This window comes from Caretta caretta, chromosome 1 (genome assembly GCF_965140235.1).
Source record: "Caretta caretta isolate rCarCar2 chromosome 1, rCarCar1.hap1, whole genome shotgun sequence".
Taxonomy (NCBI): Eukaryota; Metazoa; Chordata; order Testudines; family Cheloniidae; genus Caretta; species Caretta caretta.
Window position 1 is genome coordinate 291,497,724 of NC_134206.1, and position 17,352 is coordinate 291,515,075.

Genomic DNA, 17,352 nt, shown 5'->3' on the forward strand with positions numbered 1-17,352 from the left:
CTGCATAAAAAAAATTGAAGACAATTACTTATGGTGGAGTCATGTTGGATGTGGGCCTAATTTGTTCTAACACATTTGAAAAGTAAGTGGTGGCTTTCTGAGCCACAGGTCTTTGAAAGAAACCCTAGGGGAAGTTTCTTAGGCTGACATCAATGTTGTGTTATTTTGAGATGTATCAATAAATCCAAACCCCAGGAAGGGACCCTGTCTACACAATAACTTAGAGTCTGTGTGTAGCATGAAACACAACTGCCTTAATGCTGAAACACATGAATTTGTGTTTGTAAAGTCAAAGGTTTCCTTTTATGGTTTTGTGCAGATTTTGCAAGAGCAGAAAAGTTGTATACTTTTTAAAATCATACTATTTAAGGCCTCCTTTATAGCTTCAGGCCCCAATCTAGCAAAGGCTTATGTATATGCCCAAATTTACATACTGCAAGTAGTCTGATTGAGACAACTTACAGATCACAAAATTACATACTGCAAGTAGTCTGAAGTGAGACAACTTACAGATCACAAAATTAAGCTTGCAGAATTTGAATATTAGGTTGTAACCTTGTGACTCTTTCCTTATCAATGGCAAGTCCCAAATCCCAAACACGTTAGTATTCTAAAATCCTTGAGAACAAAGTGGTACAAACTTCTGATTTGCCATTTCCCCAAAACTAAAGAAAAATCATCATATGAGCTAAGAGGTTAAAATGAGTGAGTTTCCTTGCAGCACAACAAGAAAATATCCAAGATGACTTTGCTACGCAACATAAATTTTACATTAACATGAAAAGAAGGAACCACAAAAATCTTGCCAGAGGTTGGCCGAACAGTACATTTAATCTGCTCAGAGAATGGAGAAGAAGCTATAAAAGAGAAAGTGTGCTAAAAAGAACTAAGTTCTTCAGGAAATTAAATGCTGCCACAATTCCTGCTGGAGACGGAGACCGGACTTTGTGGTTAAGGCACTGGACTCAGAAATGCCCAGTGCGATTCCTGGCTCTGTCACAGCCTTCTCGTGTGACTTTGGACAAGGAACTTAATCTGTAGTTCTCCAGGCATAAGGAGGTAATATTACTTCTTTTCTCACATTCTCTGACTTACCTATTAGGCTCTGTTTCAGAGTAGCAGCCATGTTAGTCTGTATTCGCAAAAAGAAAAGGAGTACTTGTTAGTCTCTAAGGTGCCACAAGTACTCCTTTTCTTTTAGGCTCTGACACTGCAAAAAGTGACAGACATGTAATTTTACACATGCGAGTAGTCCCTTTGTGACCAAATGGTTGCATGGTCAGGGCTAGGGTTGCCAGGCATCTGGTTTTCGACCAGAATGCCTGGTCGAAAAGAGACCCTGGTGGTTCCAGTCAGCACCACTTACCGGGCTACTAAAAGTCCAGTTGGCGACACAGCTGGGCTAAGGCAGGCTCCCTGTGGCTCCCAGAGGTGGCCGGCATGGCCGGCTCTTAAGGGCAGGGGTGGCCACAGGGGCTCTGGACGCTGTCCCTACCCTGAGTGCCAGCTCCGCAACTCCCATTGGCTGAGAACAGTGGCCAATGAGAGCTGCAGAGATGGCACCTGTGGGTGCCGGCAGCACGCAGAGCCCCCTTCGCCTAGGAGCCAGACATGCCAGCTGCTTCCGGGAGCCATGTGGAGCCAGGACAGGCAGGGAGCCTGCCTTAGCCCTGCCGTGCCACCGACTGGGAGCTGCTTGAGTTAAAACGCTGCCTAACTTTAGCCCACACCCCAACCCCCTGTCCCAGGTCAGAACTGCCTCCCAGAGCCCACACTCCTCACCCCTCCCTTACCTCAAACCCCTACCCCAGCCTTGAGCTCCCTCCTGGAGCCTGCACTCCACATGCCCTCCCACATCCCATTGCCCTGCCCCAGCCCCAAGCCCCCTCTCACACTCAAACTCCTTCCCAGAGCCCACACCCCCTCCTGCACACCAAACCCCTCATCCCCAGCTCCACCACAGAGCCCAAACCTCCAGCCAGAGTCCCCCCCATACTCCAACCACCTGCCCCAGCCCCACTCATTTCTGGCCCACCCTGGAGCCCATACCCCTAGCTGGAGTCCTGACACCCTCTCGCACCCCAACTCCTTGCCCCAGCCAGGTGAAAGTGAGTGAGGGTGGGAGAGAGCAAGCGACTGAGGGAGGGAGGGGGATAGAGTGAGTGGGGGGCGGGGCAAAGGTGTTTGGTTTTGTGCGATTAGAAAGTTGGCAACCCTAGTCAGGGCTTTAGATTGTAAGTTACTTGGGGGCAGTACACGTACAGTGCTTAGGACAATGATAAATATAGGTTCTCACAGTCTATGGACCAGGACTGAATGTTCCTGAGGTTATAATGCAGTTAGGTTAGATGCTAAAGTCAATCTGTGACCAGGAGATATCCAGAAACTGTAATTTTTTTTTGCTTTCTTTGAAGTGATTTGGGACCTGTGGAGAATTAATAGCAGAGAATGGGGTTTCTTGCCATCCTTTGCTTGGATGTTTAGAAATCCTGAGGATATAGAGAAAAGTTAGGACTCTGAGCTCCAGTTCTTCCCCTCTACAAGTAAGAAGTCCATGGTGATTTCTAATTAACTTCAGCTCCTTCGCTGGAGTGGGAAGTGTTTCTTTCATGGTGCACATGTGCATGTGAGCAACATATGGATGGGGAAGGAAAGTATGAAAGTATGAAAGGAAGGAAAGCTCTCTTTTTTCCCAAATCCCTGTCTTGCCAACTTTTCCCTAAACAGAGAGGAGGTTATTTTTATTTCCTATTTACAACAGCAAGCAGACTAGTTAGATGGCATATGGCTACAGCATAGCTGAAGTTTAGGAAAACAGACCTTAGTGTTTCCCATTAGAAGGAGAAAGTCCAGAGTGTAGCAGGCTTTTTCCTTTCTTTCTCTCACTACAGGACAATGATCAGTACTTGGAATGAGTGAAAACCAGCTCTTACTTAATAGTAAATACCAGTTGTTTCCTCTTCCCAGCCTGACACAGGCACTGTCAGCTACTTCCTAACAACTGACCTTCCATAAGGTCCAACGGTGCCTGATCTAAGGATTAATAATCAATCAGCAGAAATAAGACAGAGGTGTCAGGACTTCGTTCATGGGTATTTTGTTGAACAGCAGACCCAGCATGACCCTATTCCAATAAGGCAGGCAGTTTTGGCATAATGCAACAGTAAAAATCCCAGGAGCTAAAGTGGGTCAAATTCTGCCCTTGGGTGATTGCACAGGTATAAGCAAGGAGAAAAATTGTTCCCCTGAATCTGGAAGCACTTGACATGTTGGTACTTACACATTGTTGTTTCTCTGTTTTGTACCATTTTCCTTTGCTCTCACTTTGAGTCATCGGTTTACAACATGTCTGGCAGCCAGCAAAAGGTGCTCTTCAGCATAAAAACATTAAGTTTAGTGGGAAATTAAAGTATTGCTCAAGTGGCCTCATCCTGAAAATGAGACAACAGGAGCCACAGAGTGTTCCTCAAACCATTGTGCAGTTAGCCACATGCTGGCGCCGTAGGCAGTGATTTGTGGACCGGGTTTCTGTCCTACTTAGTTAAAATGAGTTATCCTGAAACCAACCTCATTCTTCAGTGAAAAGAGTAGAGTAATAAACCTCAACCTTTGCTTGAATTTTTGGCTTGGAAGAGTGTGTACTTGTTTGGATGGGAGGAAATACGTGGGTCCCAATCCTACAGAGATCCTGCAGACTTTTTCACTTTGAAGCTAATGAAACACGTGTCCCAGTTTAGTCTCATGCTTAAGTCTTTGCAGAATCAGGGGTAGGGAATAGGGGTGTATAAGAGCAACAGAGACATCAGGAGGATTCAGAATATGAGAGAATTATGAGCTAACTAGAGATTATTCAAACTTTAATAGGCTCAATTCTATTTCAAACTAGGCAAATGCACATCCCACATTTTGACACTTGCACAGCTGTGTCAAAATCAAATCAGTCCCTGTACCATAAAAATCTTTTTTGGTGATCAGATTTTTTTTTATTCTGATCAGATTCTGTGTGATCAGGACATTCTTATTGCTGAAGGGCAGAGGAAGGTCTTTCTCTGTTGCTGTTAGTCTGTCATAGATCCAGAAGCTGTTTTCCTTGTGTAGAGTAATGCTGAACAATGATGTAAAAACAAATGCTGTTAATGCCAGTGACTACTTTCTACCAAAAATAATTCTCCTTTTTTGGAAGGGTGGGAGCGCTACTTCTTTTTGTCAGTTAGCATTGTTTCTTTCCACCTTCTACCTTTTTTGGGGGGGGGGGGGGGGGAGGCAGGGAAGAAGGGGTTTATAGCCACCGTTGCTGGCTCCACATAGTAAGCAAGCATATTAGGCACAGTGGCACTGAAAACAGTGAAACTTTCAGTGAAACTGAAAACAACATGCACCCACTTGGTTGGCTTTATTTGTAAAGATTGCTCATTACAAGTTGTTTTTGTGGGTCTTTGTACTGTAGGACTTTCAGGAGATAGAGGGGACTTTTCTGGCTGCTGAAGCCAATCTGCTCAGTCCAGAGGGGAAAAAACTATAGTTAAAATAATAAAATTATATATCTCACAATTGTTAGCTACTCCTGAGTGTATTTAGTGTAATGAGATCAGAGCAGTCAAGCTGATGAAAGGTTTCTCAGTTGTGAATGAGGGCAGCAAAAAGCTATGTGCCTATTGATTTATTGTAAAATGAAAATCAAAGTAGCCTCTGATGAATGAGACCATTTTTTATGCTTTAAAACTGTAAAATACTCCATATGGGTGTTCACGTGTAAAAAACAAGAAGATGAAGACTTCATGGTACCTTGGAAACCATTGGTCACAACTTAGTTTATACCTAAAAGAAGTTAACGTAAACTTGATTGCACAACATCCTAAAGTTTAACAGCAAGTATCTGTTTATTCTTAAGATGGCTAATGAAAGAACCCCTATTCCATGTGGAACTTCCATGAATGTAAAACTGAAAGCCAAGGTCTAGATGAGCTCTCCCCTGCCATCTTTTGATGAACTGGGGAAAGACCTCAAGAGCAGACCATATTTGCAGAGACACACATACTTTGTGCAGGTGATCAGCAGACAAACCTGCTTTGCCAACCTGCTTTGGCTGTTTTGAGTTAAAATTCACTTTATTCTTGAATTCAGGGGCAAGGAAATGTTATTTTGGAGGCAAAAGAACTGTACTTAGCAGGCCCTAATTAAGGGAGGTCACCCTAACTTGCACCTCACTTGCTAAGCAGGGGGTAGTGATGCCAACTTCAACTGAACTCAGAGGTAAAGATCTAGACTTTGGTTTAGAGGCTGTTTAAAGGGTTCTAGATACTATTTGATACTTCTATTTCAGTGTTTAAAGCTACAGCTAACCAGATTCAAATTAGTGTCCTTGTTTCTGCTAATCAGCGATTATAAGAGCTGAAATCACAGATGAGTATGTCTAGAGGGCTGGCCCTTACCTGCAGTGTGGTGATAGCAGTGCAGTAAAAAGCAATGCAGAGGATGTAGCAATGAGGTTACCTGCTTTCTGGTGAAATCACTAAGAATAGGGATGGGGTGGAACCTCACAATACATAATCACAGCTAGAAGCAGAAGTGGTAGCAAAGGGGTTAGCAGCATTCTTCAGTGCCTCTCCTCCCCTTCAGGAGTGGGAGCTGAACCCATGTGAATGCAACCCTGAATTCTGGGACTTTGCTGAATTCAGACAACCTGGGGTGCAGCAGAGGGAAAGGGGAGAGGTGTGTTCAAGGGATATTCATCCACGGGACTTTCACTCTGCAAAGTGTGAAACTGAGTCACAGGTCACTACCAAAGATACTGCGGGGCAAGAGTTTACTTATGGTTTGCATAGTTTTGAATTGCTGTTGCAGTGTTTTCCCAAATTAATAGTGAGTTCCCCTCTCCCGTTTAATAAAATGTTTTTTGTTATACACAGACTCAGTGTTTGCCAGTGGGGAATCATTGCCTCTGAGAGGTGCTTGGGTGGTGTTTAGTTTTCATGGACTTCTGGGTGGGGTCTCAATCTGGTTCCCTTTTGTAATATTAAGAGGATCCCAGATATTGAACCTAGCCCTTGTTGCTGCTGACACAGCCTGGCAGAAGGGTTATATAAATTCCATGTGTATATATTTTATGGGGGCTGCACAGCAACCTTCAGATTGTTTTACTACTAATAATGTACCCCAGAACATAGAGGCCACCCACAGCAAAGATAAATAAAACTTCATTTCCGCATTCACATTTCAAAAGCCTATTTAAACCATACCAAATTCCATGTAACTTTTGGACTACAGTCTACTGTGGAAAAATGACATTCAGCAGACTTTTTCCAAACCCACGCCTGGCAAGTTGAAAATTCACTTTCAAACCTGATGAACCACTTTGGATTGAACAAGGATTTTTAAAAATTGGTTGCAGCCAATACAACCCCCCTCCCTTTTCTCCCCTCCCTCCCCCTCTCCCCAAAAATTGCCAGAAGAGGTTGTGGCAGGAGATTGGACAAATTGGAGGATTGGGCCAAAAGAAATCTGATGAGGTTCAATAAGGATAAGTGCAGGGTCCTGCACTTAGGATGGAAGAATCCAATGCACCGCTACAGACTAGGGACCGAATGGCTAGGCAGCAGTTCTGCGGAAAAGGACCTAGGGGTGACAGTGGACGAGAAGCTGGATATGAGTCAGCAGTGTGCCCTTGTTGCCAAGAAGGCCAATGGCATTTTGGGATGTATAAGTAGGGGCATAGCGAGCAGATCGAGGGACGTGATCGTTCCCCTCTATTCGACATTGGTGAGGCCTCATCTGGAGTACTGTGCCCAGTTTTGGGCCCCACACTACAAGAAGGATGTGGATAAATTGGAGAGAGTCCAGCGAAGGGCAACAAAAATTATTAGGGGTCTGGAACACATGACTTATGAGGAGAGGCTGAGGGAGCTGGGATTGTTTAGCCTGCAGAAGAGAAGAATGAGGGGGGATTTGATAGCTGCTTTCAACTACCTGAAAGGGGGTTCCAAAGAGGATGGCTCTAGACTGTTCTCAATGGTAGCAGATGACAGAACGAGGAGTAATGGTCTCAAGTTGCAGTGGGGGAGGTTTAGATTGGATATTAGGAAAAACTTTTTCACTAAGAGGGTGGTGAAACACTGGAATGCGTTACCTAGGGAGGTGGTAGAATCTCCTTCCTTAGAGGTTTTTAAGGTCAGGCTTGACAAAGCCCTGACTGGGATGATTTAACTGGGAATTGGTCCTGCTTCGAGCAGGGGGTTGGACTAGATGACCTTCTGGGGTCCCTTCCAACCCTGATATTCTATGATTCTATGATTTGGAATGGGTGAAAGGCATTTATAATTGGAAGAATAAATGTCCATATTTCCTAATGTACTTTGTCTCCCCCCTAAGGGACATGAGCCCAACATGCAGCTCGTAGTCCTGTAATTAGTCCCACTGAATCTTGGTAGATTAATCAAAAGCCAAATAAAAGGGCTTTACTCTGGGTGCAAGTGTTATTCGGCTGAGGGACTCCTAAGTTCTTTGCTTTGGGGCAAGTTGTGTAATTGTGGTATAAGCAAAGCTTTAAAACAAACCAGAATTTTTGGCAAATCTGTCATTGGAAATATTTCCTAACCACGTTCAGTCTGTTGGTGGAGTAGCGCTAACGCTCTGTGCTGTCAGGGAGGAAACCTGCACTCACTTCCCAACACCAGTTCGTCAATTCTCTGAATCAGCAAGAGCTGGGACCATTTCAAAAGCAACATGTTCAGTCCTCATGGGAGGAGGAAGTTCCTCACATTACTTACCAGTGATTCCAGTGGCTGATTAAAGAGCTGCTGAAGAGAGAGACCTTTCTAGTCCTTAGCCACAGGGATGGTTGCGGGCAGATCCCTTGGAATCTGAACGCTGTGAGTCAGAAGGAGCCTGACCTCAGCTCTGAATCAGAATAAGGAGGAAGTGAGGCCCGCTCTGGCTTGTTCCCACAGAGAGAGCACAGAGCATGTGCCAGTTTGTCAAGGAGGAGGAATGCACTGGGAGAAGAGATATGGGAATGTGCTGTGATGAACCTGCTAAGCAGAAGACTACGAGTGTCAAACCCCTCCCCACTGCACATCCACTTCTTCCTGGTCAGGAGGGAGAAAGGACCTGATGCAGGAAATAACCAAGCCCTCATTTCCCATCAGCCCTTCTTTCCACTGCACTTCCCTTTCCCTTGACTAGTTAGGAGGAAGGACCCTGACTCAGGAAGAGATGAGGCACTTTTGGGAAGCAACCACAGCAGGGCTAATACTGAGCCCCCAAGAAGCCAGATGCAGAGAACAGCCCCCAGGAACTGTAGGCAGAGCCACGTGTGGAACAGGCTGCAACTGCCAGACATCACAGCCAGGTAGGGTTACCAATTTTGGTTGGATGTATTCCTGGAGGTTCCATCACACGACATAAGCTTTAATTAAGGATTAATCTTATACCTGGAGACTCCAGGACAATCCTGGAGAGTTGGCAACCCTTCAGCCAGGTGCAGGCCTGTGTGGGACATATGGGGGAGCAGCAGTAATGGGACAAGGTGCCCATGCAGCAGGGCCTCAAGGAGACACACCACTAAGTGTCCCTGGCCTGGAAACCTGCACACTCTTGCTTGCATAAAGACTGGAGTGGGCACCCCGAGCACTGGGCCTCAACAGCCCTGACTCTTGATTGCACTGCCCTGAGAAGCCCAGCCAGGAACCACTATGGCTTACTTCAAACTGTAGCTGTTTAAGGGTATTTAAGGGTATTTGCAGCCTTCCTCTTTCCTGCCAGCAGTAGTAAAATCCCTTTTCACTCACCCCTGTGTCCGAGTGGTTATTGGGATCCCCAGGGGCAGCACCTATAAGGCTTATCTGCCTATAAGCACCTACAGTGCTTGTCTGAGTCATGTTAGGGTTGCTAACCCTCCAGGATTGGCCTAGAGTCTCCAGGAATTAAAGATGATGTCATGGGATTAAATCTTCAGGAATACATCCAACCAAAATTGGCAACCCTTGTCGTGGTACACCTGGCACATTACTGGCACCTCAAGGGTTTGGTGAACACCAGCACTGAGTAGTCTTCATAATTACAGTGTCAAGGGAGAGAGGAGTGAGTGAAAACTCAGAGTTCAGATAACTAGATTGGGAGTGTTTTCCCAGAAGGTAGGGGCCCAAAGATTTCTGGCAGAGAGCCTGTGGGTTCTCTTCCCCGGCCTCACCCCTAAAAGACATTATTCAACAGCAGAGGTTCTCAAACTCTGTGGCATTTGTGGCAGGGCAAGCTAAGGGATGACTGGGGTGGGGGCCTAATTGAGGACATAGGGTGCAGCTGGGCAAGGGCTCAGAATGGAGGGGCTGCTGCTTCTTGCCTACACTACGTTCTGCTGCAGTAAAGCTCTGCTTTCACACAGCAGGGAGAGAGGGCCATGCAGTCAAGGTAGCTGGCTCCTCCTTGCCTTCCCTGAAGCAGATCAGTCTGGGCACAGCAAGGTGGGTCTGGGCCAGGTGGGTAGAGGAGAGGAGAGAGAAGCTTCAGCAGAGCAGAGGCAGGACACCAAGAGGGGGGCAATAGAACTTCTGCTTCCCTCCACATAGGGGGTGCTAGCACCCAGCGGTGTGCTGAGTGCATAAGTGCAGACTCTGTGGGTGCTCTGGGGCTGGAGCACCCATGGGGAAAAATTGGTGGGTGCCAAGCTCCCCCCCCCCGCCCCACCTCACCCCTGCCTCCTCCCCTGAACGCACCACGTCCCCGCTTCTCCTCCTACCTCCCAGCGCCTGCCGCCACAAAACAGCTATTTTGTGGCATAACAAGCTTGGGAGGGACGGGGGGGGGGAGGCAGCGAAGAGGTGGGGACTTGGGGAAGAGGTTGGAATAGGGGCAGGGCAGGGACAGAATGAGGGCAGGGTCAGGGGCAGATGGGGGTTGAGCACCCACCAATGCCAGCAGAAGTGGGTGCCTACGCCTGAGTATCAATGAGTTTTCCTCAGTTTCCCTGACAGGGGGATCCCAAGGCCCAGTTTTCACAGGTTGCTCAAAACAATCTGCCACCCTAGGCAGAACGCAGTATGCCACCCCGTTCTACAACACTGCACCCTGCATGCATTAACTGTTCCTTAACATAGGCACCAGGAGTCAGGGGGTGAAAGTCCCAGCAAGGTGGGGAGCCCCTATACTTTGAGGCCTGGGGGTCTGTGAGTGAAGCCCTTCACATAGGAGAAAAATTTGAAAATAAGGGCACCAGGGAAAGTCTGGACCACACAGACTGGAACAAACTATGTTGCCAAACCTGGCTACAACCCTGGCTGCACCACACAACCCTGTGTGTGTGGTGTCCCTGACATGAGGCTGGGGGGAGGGGGCTCCATGCAATATATGGGTGGAACGATGAGGACAACAATACTGGAGACTGGACATGAGGTGATGAGGGTGGCCAGGATCTGGGAGGAGACAGGAACACAGGAGATAAGTGGGGTGGAGTTCAGGATGTGGTGGGGGAATGAAGATATGGGGGAAAGAGGCGGGGCTAGGAAAACAGGGAGCAAATCCTGGGACTGATTGGATGAGGAGATAGGACATGGGGGCAGATGGGGTATGATGCTAGAGAGGGAGGTGTTATAACATCTGGGACTACAAATTTACTCTAATTGTAAGCTCAATTGTAAAAAAATATATATATATGGTAGTTCAGATGTTATAATAATCTATCGTAACAAATGTTGCTGGAAAGTAGGTCAAGTTGTTTTCGGTAATGAATGTAAAACAGGTGCAAGAGAACTAGGCAGACCGACTAAATTAATTCAAACAAAAAAGGCCACACAGATATAATTCAAGGACTATGTTAAAATCATGCTTGGTAAAATACAGAACACGTGGAACCTGAAATGAATGAACCAAAATTGGTGTCAGATCTTAGGCCTAAACGGTGGACAAAATAAATGAGGGGGACGTGCTATTCCATCCACCACTCCCTTAAAGAAAGAAACTATACAAGAGTAATTGAATAGTATTACTGCCACCAACACATCCTTCTGGAAAAAGGAGGATATACCAGTTTCCCTGTGTTAAATAAATAAACCCCTTGGTTCCTCAAGTGGCATTTAGTCCATGCAAAGGCAGAGCCTTTCATCACGATTTGTTTTGCGTTTGTTCCTAAACAAAAATCTGAATTTGTTTTCAGAACATTCCCCCTCCATCTCATAAAACGCTTTTGCATGTATTAATAACTTCCATTTTAGCTTCTCACCACATCAAAAGAGTATCCGATTCAGAGTAACAAGAGGAAAACACAGGCAGCTCTGAAAACATTGGTCTTATCCCCTGGATATTCCTGCTAATTTCTCCTCCCTTGCGGATACTCAGTGCCAGTTCAGATAGATTTTTCAGGCCGTGCTCTTCTCAAAGGTAAAATGTGACTGATCCAGCAAAACAAATGTGCTTGATACTTATCATTGTTTATAAACATCCAGACAATACCAGTCTGATTTTCTGAGGGGCTGAGTACCTGCAATTCCCACTAAAGTCAATAGCATCTGTGGGTGCCCAGCACTTCTGAAAACATAGCCACAGGTTTCACTGACATATGTGGGAAACAGTGGAATACAGTAGAGAAATACGTCTCATATTTTATCAGATAGACTTCAGGGACAGTCTAAGGCAAATTTTTACAGTATGCCTTCTGGGGCAGCTTGTCCCCCTTTTTTCTTTATAGCTATGTTAACAGTTTCCAGATGTGGCTAACATACCTTCTAAAAATGCCTTCCCAGCCATACACCCATACTAACTCAGCAAAAATAAATTGGAAAAACCATTATGAAACTAAAACAAAAATATGCAGATTAAATGGAATCAGTATCAATATTGTATTAGTACCATAGATTTAAGCAAAGGACATTCCTGGGGAACAGAGTATGGTTACAGCATCCTTAGCCACTGGAATGGCCTGAGGGCCATTGGCAGTTGGGTGTGTAACCCTTCTGCCGGGTGGAGTTGGCAGCAACCAGAGCTGGGTTCAATGCAAACACAGAACCGGCTTGAGACCCCCACCCAGTAACCTGGGAAAATTACACACTACTCCCTGGGTGCCTCTAAGCCCTGGTCTACACCACAAGTTTAGGTCGAATTTAGCAGCGTTAGATCGATTTAACCCTGCCCCTGTCCACACGACGAAGCCATTTACTTCGACTTAAAGGGCTCTTAAAACCGATTTCTGTACTTCTCCCCCGACAAGGGAATTAGTGCTGAAATCAACCTTGCTGGGTCGAATTTGGGGTAGTGTGGTCGCAATTCAACAGTATTGGCCTCTGGGAGCTATCCCAGAGTGCTCCATTGTGACTGCTCTGGACAGCGCTCTCAACTCAGATGCACTGGCCAGGTAGACAGGAAAAGGCCCGCACACTTTTGAATCTCATTTCCTGTTTGGCCAGCCTAGAAAGCTGCAGGTGAGTGCAGATCTCATCAGCAGAGGTGACCATGATGGAGTCCCAGAATTGCAAAAGAGCTCCAGCATGGACCGAACGGGAGGTATGGGATCTGATCACTGTATGAGGAGACGAATCCATGCTATCAGAACTCCGTTCCAAAAGACTAACTACCCAAACATTTGAAAAAATCTCCAAGGGCATGAAGGACAGAGGCTATAACAAGGCCCGCAGCAGTGCCACATGAAACTTAAGGAGCTCAGGCAAGCTTACCAAAAAACCAGAGAGGCAAACAGCCGCTCGGGGTCAGAGCTCCAGACATGCCGCTTCTGTGATGAGCTGCATGCCATTCTAGGGGGTGCAGCCACCACTACCCCACCCCTGTGCTTTGACTCCGTCAATGGATTATCACACAACAGGGATGTGCATTTTGGGGACGAGGAAGAGGAGGAGGAGGAGGAGGTTGAAGATAGCGCACAGCAAGCAAGCAGAGAAACCATTTTCCCCGAGAGCCAGGAACTGTTTCTCACCCTGGACCTGGAGCCAGTACCCCCCGAACCCACCCAAGGTGGGCTTCCAGACCCACCAGGCAGAGAAGGGACCTCTGGTGAGTGTACTTTTGTAAATATAATACATGGTTTAAAAGCAAGCGTGTTCAATGATTAATTTGCGGCCAGTACAGCTACTGGAAAACTCTGTTAACATGTCTGGGGATGGAGCGGAAATCCTCCAGGGACATCTCCATGAAGTTCTCCTGGATGTACTCCCAAAGCCTTTGCAAACGGTTTCTGGGGAGGGCAGCCTTATTCCGTCCTCCATGGTAGGACACTTTATCATGTCAGGCCAGTAGCACTTAGTCTGGAGTCATTGCATAACAAAGCATGGCAGCGTATGGTCCCGGTGTTTGCTGACATTCAAGCAACATCCGTTCTTTATCTGTTATCCTCAGGAGAGTGATATCATTCATGGTCACCTGGTTGAAACAGGGTAATTTTATTAAGGGGACATTCAGAGGTGGCCCTTCCTGCTGGGCTGTTTGCCTGTGACTGAACAGAAATCATCCCTGCTGTTAGCCACACGGTGGGGGCAGGGGTGAAGCGATCATCCCAGAGAATTGGGTGTGGGCGGGGGGGTTTAGCTGGGTTTTTGCTGCACTTTAACCGAAAAACCGCAGCTCCTCCTTTTAAATTGCCAACCCATTTGAAATGGCCAACCCAACGGCTGTTTGGTATGGGAAATGGGGGTGCTACTGTTTGAAACCATTCCCACATGTTATGAAGGTTAAAGAAGCCAAAAGACTAAGGCTTACCATGGCTGCCTGCGAGCCGAATTCTGTTGCCCACTGGCCCTGCGTGTGTGATCTCTCACACCAAACCAGCAGACCTCAATATACGAGGCAAAATGAGACCTTGTACCGAATGCACATGTGCTATGTAATGTTAAGAGCAAGGTTCACCCTGAAAGAGGATACCCATTGTTCTCTAAAATGTGTCTTTTTAATTACTACTCTCCCTTTTTTTTCATCCCGCAGCTGCAAATGTTTCAACGCTCCCCCTATCATCTCCGTCCCAAAGGCTAGTGAAGATTAGAAGGCGAAAAAAAATGCACTCGCAGTGAAATGTTCTGAGCTCATGCTGTCCTCCCGCACCGAAAGAGCCCAGCAGAATGCGTGGAGGAAGACAATGTTAGAGTCCAGGAAAGCACAATATGACCGTGAAGACAGGTGGCAGGTTGAAGATAATAAGTGGTGGGTTGAAGATGATAGGTGGTGTCAGCTTGCTGACAGAAGGCGGGCATCAATGCTGAGGCTACTGGAGGATGAAACTGATATGCTCTGGCATATGGTTGAGATGCAGGAAAGGCAGCATGAGCACAGCCCCCCGCTACAGCCCCCGTGTAACCAACCGCCCTCCTCCCCAAGTTCCATAGCCTCCTCACCCAAACGCCCAAGAATGAGGTGAGGGAGCCTTCGGGCACCCAACCACTCCACCCCAGAGGACTGCCCAAGCAACAGAAAGCTAGCATTCAATAAGTTTTAAAGTGCAGTGTGGCCTTGTCCTTCCCTCCTCCCTCACCCCTCCCGAGGCTACCTTGGCAGTTATCCCCCTAGTTGTGTGATGAATTAATAAAGAATGCATGAATTTGAAGCAACAATGACTTTATTGCCTCTGCAAGCGGTGATCAAAGGGGGAGGGGAGGGCAGTTAGCTTACAGGGAAGTAGAGTGAACCAAGGGGTGGGGGTTTTCATCAAGGAGAAACAAACAGAACGTTCACACCGTAGCCTGGCCAGTCATGAAACTGGTTTTCAAAGCTTCTCTGATGCGTACCGCGCCCTCCTGTGCTCTTCTAACCGCCCTGGTGTCTGGCTGCACATAACCAGCAGCCAGGTGATTTGCCTCAACCTCCCACCCCGCCATAAACGTCTCCCCCTTACTCTCACAGATATTGTGGAGCACACAGCAAGCAGTAATAACAGTGGGAATATTGGTTTCGCTGAGACCAGCCCACTTTTAAACGTCCAAATGCACATTCTGCCACCATTCTGCACTTGCTCAGCCTGTAGTTGAACAGCTCCTGACCACTGTCCAGGCTGCCTGTGTACGGCTTCATGAGCCATGGCATTAAGGGGTAGGCTGGGTCCCCAAGGATACATATAGGCATTTCAACATCCCCAACGGTTATTTTCTGGTCTGGGAAGAAATCCCCTTGCTGCAGCTGTTGAAACAGACCAGAGTTCCTGAAGATGCGAGCATCATGTACCTTTCCTGGCCATCCCATGTTGATGTTGGTGAAACGTCCCTTGTGATCCACCAGAGCTTGCAGCACCATGGAAAAGTACCCCTTTCGGTTTATGTACTCACTGCCTTGGTGCTCCGCTGCCAAGATAGGGATATGGGTTCTGTCTATAGCCTCACCACAGTTAGGGAATCCCACTGCAGCAAAGCCATCCACTATGACCTGCAGATTTCCCAGAATCACGACCGTTGGTAGCAACAGTTCAGTGATTGCATTGGCTACTTGGATCACAGCAGCTCCCACAGTAGATTTGCACACTCCAAATTGATTCCCAACTGACCGGTAGCTGTCTGGCGTTGCAAGTTTCCACAGGGCTATCGCCACTCACTTGTGAACTGTGAGGGCTGCTCTCATCTTGGTATTCTGGCGCTTCAGGGCAGGGGAAAGCAAGTCAAAGTTCCATGAAAGTGCCCTTACGCATGTGAAAGTTTTGCAGCCATTGGGAATCATCCCAGACCTGCAACACTGTGTGGTCCCACCAGTCTGTGCTTGTTTCCCGGGCCCAGAATCAGTGTTCCACGGCATGAACCTGCCCCGTTACCATCATGATGTCCACATTGCCGGGGCCTGTACTTTGAGAGAAGTCTGTGTCCATGTCCTCACTCTTCTCACCACGCTGCTGTCACTTTCTCGCCTGCCTTTGCAGGTTCTGGTCCTGCATATACTGCTGGATAATGCGCATGGTGTTTAGAACAGTCATAACTGTTAAGTGATAAGTGATCTGAGCGGGCTCCATGCTTGCCATGGTATGGCGTCTGCATGGGTAACCCAGGAAAAAAGGTGCGAAACAGTTGTCTGCCATTGCTTTCACGGAGGGAGGGGGGCCTGACAACATGTACCCAGAACCACCCGCGACAATGTTTTTGCCCCATCAGGCATTGGGTCTCAACCCACATTTCAATGGGCAGCAGAGACTGCGGGAACTGTGGAATAGCTACCCATAGTGGCAACGCTCCAGAAGTCAATGCTAGCCTCAGTACTGTGGATGTACTCCGCTGACTTAATGGTCTTAAGTGGGGAGACACACACTCCACTGTATAAAATAGATTTCTAAAATATCAACTTCTATAAATTCAAGCTAATTTTGTAGTGTAGACATAGCCTAAGAGATAACACTTCCTCTCACAAACACAGAGTCTGAGTGTAGAAAAGAATTTTTTTTAATAAAAAGGAGGAAAGTAACCCAGCATTAACTTGGGAAACCTCCACAAGCAGGATTCATAAGCATAAAACCATGAGCAAAACCTGCACCCCAGAGTCCATTGTGCAGTGTCTTTTTTTGCCTCAGGTTCTTATGTCCAGTAATCAGGAGTCCTTTTAACATGCCCCTTTCTTCTCCCTCCACTGCACCCCACTCAGTTGGGTCTTCACTGACCAAGAACAACAGAGTTCAGAGGTATATCTGCATAAGTTCACCTCCCACCCTGGGGCAGGCACCTTGCTTTCTCCACTGTCTGGGCGTTTGCTCTGGTGTCAGTTTCTTTGCTGGCCACATGCCACTCTGCCGGCCACTTGCTACTCTGCACTTGAAGATGTCTTGAGGTCCCACCACTTAACACAGCTCTCAGTGATTTCAGCTGTTAGTTGGGGAGCCTCACTGCTAGTGCAGGCTGGGCAGTCTTTCATCAGGGACACTGTCCCAAAGCAGGTCTAATGCTTAGACCTGATTATTGGTGATTTCAGTGCTATTGGTCTGCAACAAAAGACTCAATTGAGTCTTAATCATGCCCACTCAACCTAGATGGGCAGCTGTCTATGCAAACAAGGTCAGTTCATGAAGTCTTCTTCCGCATCTTATCATGAGATGTCAGGAGAGAGCTCATGCAGACCCTGCTTAAAAGTGTAAGTTAGAGCAGCCTTCAGGCTTCTCAGTCATGCAGTGGACTGCATTGGCCCCTGGCTTGGCTCAAGATCAGGGGAATTAAGGACTTCTGAAAAATCATTATCAAGCTAGGCACAAAGAATTTGGCGAGCACATAATTAGTAGCTATTTCTGAAAATCTTGGTCTAAATATGGGGCACAGCCAGGATTGAATTCAATTTTCCTGGCTGTCATTCCTTTAACCACATGCCCATTTTTTTCTACTTGTATTGTCCTCACTACACATCTTCCAACTTCTACAGTGAATGAGGCATAGGCTCTATGGATATCAGTCTCATTCACTGCAG

At 47.0% G+C, this 17,352-nt stretch overlaps 1 long non-coding RNA gene across 1 annotated transcript; it reads left to right on the forward strand.

The window, feature by feature from the left end:
• Window positions 1-1,011: 1,011 nt before the first annotated feature.
• On the forward strand, window positions 1,012-14,508 carry LOC125630654 (uncharacterized). The gene is made up of 3 exons (XR_007354734.2): window positions 1,012-1,059; window positions 12,806-12,993; window positions 13,918-14,508. It is a non-coding gene; the product is annotated as an uncharacterized LOC125630654 (long non-coding RNA).
• The last annotated feature ends 2,844 nt before the right edge of the window (window positions 14,509-17,352 follow it).